Genomic DNA, 8755 nt, shown 5'->3' with positions numbered 1-8755 from the left:
GATCCTGACTTGAGGTAGTTGCTTTTCTAGCTGCACTAATGAGCTGTGAAACAGCGAAACAGTACTGTATGTGGATGACTATATATATAAAACAGGCTTCCTTCAGTCTTGACAGACTATGGATACCCACTGTAAGGGTGCCTGCGCGTGAAATTTATGTGGCAAGAGTTGCGCAATCGCCAACCACGCCTCTCCTGAGTCAACATTGTTGCATACCAGTGGCAAGTTGAGGTACAAGACGACTGGAAACAATGCCGAGATAAGCGGAGAGCACATACAGCGCCTAGAATTCCCAAATGGTCACCCATCTGGTATTAGCCAGGCTCAACGTTGCTTAACTTCGGTGATCTGACGAGAACCGGTGTGTCAACGTGATTATGCCGTATATATATATATATATATATATATATATATATATATATATATATATATATATATATATATATATATATATATATATATATATATATATATATATATATATATATATATATATATATATATATATATATATATATATATATATATATATATATATTTGCAGGTCAGTGTGCTCTTCCTCTAGGACCCTGGCCTTTCAAATCGAACTTTCTGACCCTTGTGTTACGTCATCCCGCCGTGAAAGAGAGAAAAATAGGATTACCCAGCTTTAGTTGGCCAAGCACAAGTTCACATCGCATCGGCTATCGATCTCTTTTGATAATTTTGAAGTTTTGATTTTGGACGGTTAAACGTTTTTAACGATTCGACCGTTCAGCAATCAATCATGAGCCGTCTGTGGATAACTATATGGTATGCACACATATGCATAATTGCGAAAAGTCTGTTAAAGAAGTATACGTCATGATTCTGTGGCCATAATTGCCACAAATCATGTTCACAACGCTTTGGATATTTTTAGGTATTTATTGTCTGAGTACATCTATTAACTCCTGAAATAGTTATATCGGCTTAAACCGTAACACACACACACACACACACACACAAACACACACACACACACACATATACATATACATATATATATATATATATATATATATATATATATATATATATATATATATATAGTCCTGGTCAAAATCATAAGACCACTTAAGAAAGTAAGCGTTTACACATATTATCAAATTTTAATCAAACAAATGGCTGAAACCATTGTCAAAAGGGAAAATATGAAATCTGCTTCATTCGAAACCTTAATCCTGATCTAATAATTATTTTTTAAAAAACAAACATTTTCACCTGGTCAAAATGATAAGACCACTGATAATTTATCTAACAAAAGGCAATTATAAATTACTAAAAAGGGTCTCAGTATTTAGTATCGCCTCCATTATTACGAATTATTTCAAAAATTCTCTTCGGCATGCTTGCGACTAAGTTTTTTATCAGTTGCGAAGGAATTTTATTCCATGTACTGAAAACTGAATCAGAAAGTTCCTTTATCGAATCATACTGGGTTCCATCCTTGAACACTTTTTTTGCCATCCATCCCCAAAGATTTTCAATTGGATTGAGGTCTGGAGAACATGCTGGATGATCTAACAATTCTATATTATTTGAAGAAAAGTATTCTCGTGCTTGTCGAGAAATGTGTATTGCAGTGTTGTCTTGCTGGAAAATCCAATTTCTTCCACACAGACGTGTACCTTCAGTCCTGATAGAAGCATTTTCAAGCATTGAAATGTACTTCAATGATGTTTGCCGGCCTTTCACTACTTGCAACTTTAGGGTCCCAGCTGACGAGAAAGCACCCCAGATCATTAAAGACCCTCCTCCACTATGCCGAGTTGAAAAAGTCTCTTTGGTCAAATTTTTATCATGCCAATAGTGTTGAAATCGATCTGGACCATCTAGATTAAACTTTTTCTCATCGGAGAAAATAACATTTTCCCATTTCTCTTCATTCCTAGTCTGGTATTTGGCGGCATATTTAAGTTGGTTAGTTTTGTGCTGTTCAAGAAGACGTGGTTTCTGCAGTCGCTTTAAATGATTGAAACCCTTCATTTTCAGACGCTTTCTGATGGTTTTAAGACTACATTTTGCTGCTTTTTGGCTTTTTGATCGACTTGAGCTCATACTGGAGTTTTCTTTTTAAACTTCTGATACGGCGATCCAGTGATGGGGTTATATTTTTTTTTGGTCGAACTGGACTCTTTTTGTGCCCATATTGATCTGGATTACTTAAAAAAAATTTGTGATGACCGTTTTGCCACAATTCACTTCGTTTGCAGTGGATCTATGGGAGAGTCCACCCCTATTAAGCTCAAAGATCCTTCCTCTCTCAAACTCTGATAATGGTTTCCCTTTTGCCATTTATAATTTAGTAAGATGTTTTTTATCCACTAACAAGTTGCTTTTAGTAACATAGAAAGTTTTTCGTATTCATTTTTTAAAAAGTAGCCGATTTTATTAAAGTGGTCTTATCATTTTGACCAGGTGAAAATGTTTGTTTTTTAAAAAATAATTATTAGATCAGGGTTAAGGTTTCGAATGAAACAGATTTCATTTTTTTCCATCATATTCTCCCTTTTGACAATGGTTTCAAGCATTTGTTTGATTAAAAATTCGATATTATGCGGAAACGCTTACTTTCTTAAGTGGTCCTATGATTTTGACCAGGACTGTATGTATATAACGCTTGATGATCAGAATAGAATTGCAAAAGCCTCCAGAGACGTCAAGAAATTTCGCCATCGACTTTGGAAAGTTCAGGGTATAAGACTTCAAACGGAGATACAGGTTTTTCTTTTTTTTTTTCATATAGGCACTACCACTTATCAAGGCCCAGAGGCCGTTCAAGGATAAGGGTTAAGAGTGTACAGTAGTCAATTGGACAATATAGTAATCGTTAGTAATGGAAATTCGGTAAATTTGTTAACTTAAGTGGAACGGCTCATCAAGAACTTGTTTCCGTTGGACTTGAAGACAACCATATTGTAGTCAGCTGGAAAGCAGGCAAACGGAAGACAGTTCCACAGGCGTGCAGTTCTAAGAAAGAAGCTTTCTTCTACATGGCTGTAGTTCTCACAACACTCTTGTATGGCTCAGAGACTTGGACACCGTACAGAATACAAATTCACATTGTTTTTACAAGGGTTGTTTTCGAGAAATTTGTGGAGTTAGCTTAAAGCAACAGGATTGCAAATGCTGAATTTTTCACCATGTGCGACATTGATGGTATTGAGTCCTTTCTTATGGAATCACAACTGCGCTGACTTGGCCATGTGTTGCATATGCAAGAGGAAAGAATTCCAAAAATGTTGATGTACAGTCAAATTGATAGTGATCACCGGACAGTAAGTCGACCATTACTTAGGTACAAGGACAAATTAAAAAGCAACCCCACTGCCCTCGAAGATTCTGTGATTGATCGTAATGAAAAGAGGTCTATATGCTTCAGTGGCATCAAACATTGTCAAACTAGGAAAAGAAATAAAGTACCTTCCGCCTTCCTGGCTATATACTCCAACAATCCACACACTTCTTTGTAGATCATTAACTGGACTGAAATGCCATCCGTGACTCACATACAAAGTTGAATAGACAAAGGTAAGAACCTCATACGTCGAAATCGACAGGAGAGTTCATGATATAATTATTCCAGGTTAAATGTATCCAAAAAGTGAAAACCAATGGATTTAACAAAATTATTGATAGTGCTCAATAAAAAAAGCAAACAAATTACATAGTTTCGACAATAACAAAGTTATAGTTTCGGTCAATTAATGACCTTCATCGAGTTTCATTTTGAGAGCATGAAATCTTAGAAACCAGAACTTTAGGTTACCCGATGAAGGTAATCAATTGACCGAGACAGTAGCCTTGTTATTTTCGTAACTATGTAACTTGTTTACATAATAATAATAATAACAATAATAATAATAATAATAATAATAATAATAATAATAATAATAATAACATGCAAACACTACATCCACAAAACTGCAGAATCACAGAATGTGTAATGAAAGGGAAGAAACATTAGCGCACATTGTATCAGAACGTCCTATGCTAGTTCAACACCAATATAAATAATGGAGACACGACAAAGTCACTCAGGTCCTACACTGGAATATATGCAAACTCTATACATTAGAGCACAATGAGAAGTGGTATGATTATAAACCAGAAGTGGTGCAGGAAAACAACAATGTCAAACTTCTTTGCGCATACAGACTGAAAAGGTCCTAGAACACTCCAAACCTGATATAATTTTACTAAATAAAAATAAGAGAACTTGCTCAATTATTGACGTAGCCTACCTTGTTGATACCAGAGTGCGAGAGAAAGAGCAAGAAAAAGTAAATAATTATCAAGATGTAAAATGGGAATTAGTTAGACTCTGGAAATGTAAAGAAGTCAAGGTGATTCCCATTGTGATTGGAACGATTGGGACCATAATAAAAAGCCACCACAAATGGTTTAATCAGATTGACAAGACAATTTCTTTTACAATCTTACAAAAGGCTTGCGTGTTGGGGACAGAAAAAGTATTAAAGTATAGCTTGAATGCTTAAAAAATAAATAAATAAAAAATAAAAAAAACATCATAAAGTTAAGAATGTTATGAAACAGTATATCAACACCTCGAACTGTATGACAGTCAAGATGATTCCCATTGTAATTGAAAAGCTTGGGAACATGACAAAAAAAAAGTCATCATAAATGGCTTAATCTGATTGACAAGAAAATTTCTTTTACAATTTTGCAAAAGGTTTGCCCGTTGGGAACGGCGATGGTATTAATACAGCTTGAATGTTTAAAGTCAAAAGGTTGAGATTACTGTAGTAGTAGTAGTAGTAGTAGTAGTAGTAGTAGTAGTAGTAATAATAATAATAATAATAACAACAACAATAATAATAATAATAATAATAACAATAATAATAATAACAATAATAATAATAGTAATAATAATAGTAATAATAACAATTATAACAATAACAATAATTATAATAATAATAATAATAACAACAATAACAATAATAATAATAACAATAATAATAATAATAATAATAACAATAATAATAATAACAATAATAACAATAATAATGATAATAATAACAATAACAATAATAATAATAACAATAATAATAACAACAATTATAACAATAACAATAACAATAATTATAATTATAATAATAATAACAATAATAATAATAATAATAATAATAATAATAATAATAATAACAACAATAATAATGATAATAGTAATAACAATAACAATAATAATAACAATTATAACAATAACAACAAAGAGCGGCGAAAGTTACATAATAGAAATGCTGAATGGATGAAACACATGACAGAAGAGATGCAGCAGGATAATTGAATGCGTGAGGATGTGCAAAATACCAAGCAAGATTATAAATTTAATAGAAAATGTAATGAAAACATGGAGACTTGAACTGACGCTGATGGACAATACATAACTGAGATTAAAATACCAAGAAGTATATTTCAAGGTGATTCCCTACTACTACTACTACTACTACTACTACTACTACTACTACTACTACTACACAACTATTCATTAAAGCCATGATGCCTCTTAACAATATACTAAGAAAATGCCAAGCCAGATACAAGTTCACTAATACAGATGAAAAAATGAACCACCTAATGTACATGGATGATCTGAAGTTGTTTGTAAAAACCAGGGAGGAATTAGAGACATTAATAAACACAACCATAATCTTCAGTTAGGATATCCAAATTCCTAGGTGAATATGATGGCTACAAATATTTGGGTTTTCTGGAAACAAACGCCATCAAAACAACAGAAATGAAAGAGAAAATTGGAAAGGAATACCTCAGAAGAGCAAGAAAACTACTCGAATCGAAACTATATGGTAGAAGTTCAATTAAAAGTATAAACACATGAGCAGTCACTAGTAGGATACTCTGGACCATTTATAGGATGGACCAAAGAAGAACTGAGGCATCTTGACCAGAAGACCAGGAAACTCATGACAATGCACAATACACTACATACAAAGGATAATACTATGTAAATAGAAAAGACGGTGGAAGAGGGCTGGTTAGTATAGAGGACTATGTAGCTGACACAATAAAAGAATTTAAAAAAATACATAATGCAAAACACTGAAAGAATAATTACTTCAGCAAAAGACGCTGAATAAACAAACAAAACAGAAACAGAAGAAACAAGGGATAAAACGAGAAAAGAAAAATGGGAAGAGAAACAACAACATGGACGATTCATAATGCTGACAAAAGATAAAAATAAGGAAAGCACTTGAACATGGCTACAGAAAGGAAACCTTAATAATTAAACTGATAACAGCTGCACAGGATTAGAACCAACCACATAAAAATAAGGATCGACAAGAGATAAGAAAACAGCAAATGCAGACTCTGTGGACAAAGAGATGAAACGATAAACCACATATTAAACGAATGCAGCAAACTAGATCTAAAAGAATATCAGAATAGACACGACCAAGTGAGGAAGGCAATTATGCAAACAACTGAATCTTGACTATCTAGACAAATAGTACAAGCACAAACCGCCAGCAGTACTTGAAAATGAATACCACAAACTCCTAGGGGATATGTATAGACAAACGGATACACAAATCAAAGCAAGACGACCGGATGTCATACTAGTTAACAAGAAGGAAAAGACCTGTCAGATTGTACATTTTGCTATTCCAGCAGAACATAGTAGATGGAGAAGCGAAGCAAATACACCGAACTAACCATAGAGCTCCAAAGGATATCGAAGATATATATACACCCACATAAAACCGACAGTACCGATGGAAACATGAAATTCTGTAATAAACACACGAACGCGCGCACACACACGCATATACAGATATACAGACATGCATATATACTCATATATATATATATAAATATATATATATATATATATATATATATATATATATACACACAACCACACACACACACACGGTGATTCCAATTGTAATCACACAACCACATATGCATATATCCATATATTTACCCCCTGCATATATCTCTATACCTATATATATATAAATATGTATCAAAAAGAATACACGTGGATACAACATGTAATATATATATATATATATATATATATATATATAATTTTAAATGTGGTCTCTCTCTCTACCCTTTCCGTTTTGTAGATACTTTTATCTGCACGCACACACACACACACATACACACACAAAGATAAATTCAAGCTTACAGCTGCATACAGCACTATATAAACATAAATATATATATGTAAATGTAAACATACAAAAGTAAAAATATATGTGTATTAAATTTTTAACCAACGGCACCGCTGTAAACTTGCAACTCTGTAATATACAAACCCACACTCACATGGATACATATACACTACACACGCATTAACACTTACAAATATGTCTATATAAGAAGTGCCTTGAATAAGTTTCCAAACTTTATTCGTATGGGTACTTTTATTGATAATAAACACATGAAACTCTTATTCCCTTCAAAGTAATCTCCTCCGGTTGCAATGCAATTGTTGTGCCGTTCTAACAACTGCTGGAAGGCCCCCATGGAAGTCCTCTTACGTGAGTGTGTCAATAACTCTCGTGACAGCCTCTTTCATCTCAATTGCTACAGAAGGACAGCCTCTGAGGTTTTTCTTGTGCTTGAGGAATAACCAAAAGTCACAGGAAGTCTGGATTTTAGGGATGGTGAGGAACTGTCTTGATGCCCATCTTGGTCAAATAGTCTGTGACAAGGATGGAGTTGTGGACTGGTGAAAACACCACTGACCCAATTTAAAGATTGCTGGCCTCTTCCGACAAAATCTCTTCCTGAACTCCCTTAAAACCTCAACACAGTATTCTTTGTTAACTGTCTGTCCAGTGGGAGCCGAGTGCATGTAGATCTTGTCTGTGCTGTTAAAAAAATGGGGATCATCATAAGTTTCTGGGTTGATTTGCTCTGTCTGGCCTTTGTGAGTCTGAGAGAGCCAACATGCTTCCTCTGAGAACTCTATCGCTTGGTCTCTGGATCATAGCAGTAGATCCAGCTTTCGTCACAAGTCAAGAACTACAGGATCTGAATTGATCAGCTTGATCATCTCCCTGCTGTCATGGCAACGGCTTTCTTTCTGATCTTCTCTGAGCACCCTTGGGACAAACTTTGTGCAAATTCTCTGCATTTTTAGTTCCTCGCCAATAATAGTGTGAACAGTTCCCACACTGACATCGAACTGTGTACTTATCGTCTTTATAGATACACAACAGTCCTTATCCATGAAATTCTTTATTTGACCAATCAACACTGGTGTTCTGACTTCATTACTCCTTCCACATCTACCACCCTCTCTCACAGACTCCTTGCCTTCCTTGAATCTCTTATGCCACTCAAAAACTGATCTTACATGTTGTACCTACTTTTAATTACTATTTACCATTTTATCCTATTTCTTCATACTCATTTCATTTCTAAATGACATTAAGCCAGTTTTTTTTTATATATATTTTCATTTAGTATAATTCTGGCCCTTTTCCTCTTCTAATGAGAAGCATTTAGCTTCGAAATGCCATAGCCTAAGGAGTTATTTTTTCTTAATTTTCCTCTTAATTGTTCTTTATTTTTCTGATGATATAATAAATTTATATATAATTTATATATATATATATATATATATATATATATATATATATATATATATATATAAATGATGGCAGCAAATTCGCTTTCGAACATTGCCATCACTTGATATATAAAAAAAAAAGGTATATAGAAACACGAA

At 33.7% G+C, this 8755-nt stretch overlaps 1 pseudogene; it reads right to left on the bottom strand.

Annotated features, from left to right (window-relative positions):
* Nucleotides 1–271: 271 nt before the first annotated feature.
* LOC145294268 (5S ribosomal RNA) lies at nucleotides 272–388 on the bottom strand (annotated as a pseudogene).
* Nucleotides 389–8755: the final 8367 nt, after the last annotated feature.

This window comes from Euprymna scolopes, chromosome 15 (genome assembly GCF_053919585.1).
Source record: "Euprymna scolopes isolate OS-2025 chromosome 15, ASM5391958v1, whole genome shotgun sequence".
Lineage (NCBI taxonomy): Eukaryota > Metazoa > Mollusca > Cephalopoda > Sepiida > Sepiolidae > Euprymna > Euprymna scolopes.
This window is presented reverse-complemented; position numbering and strand designations above follow the sequence as displayed.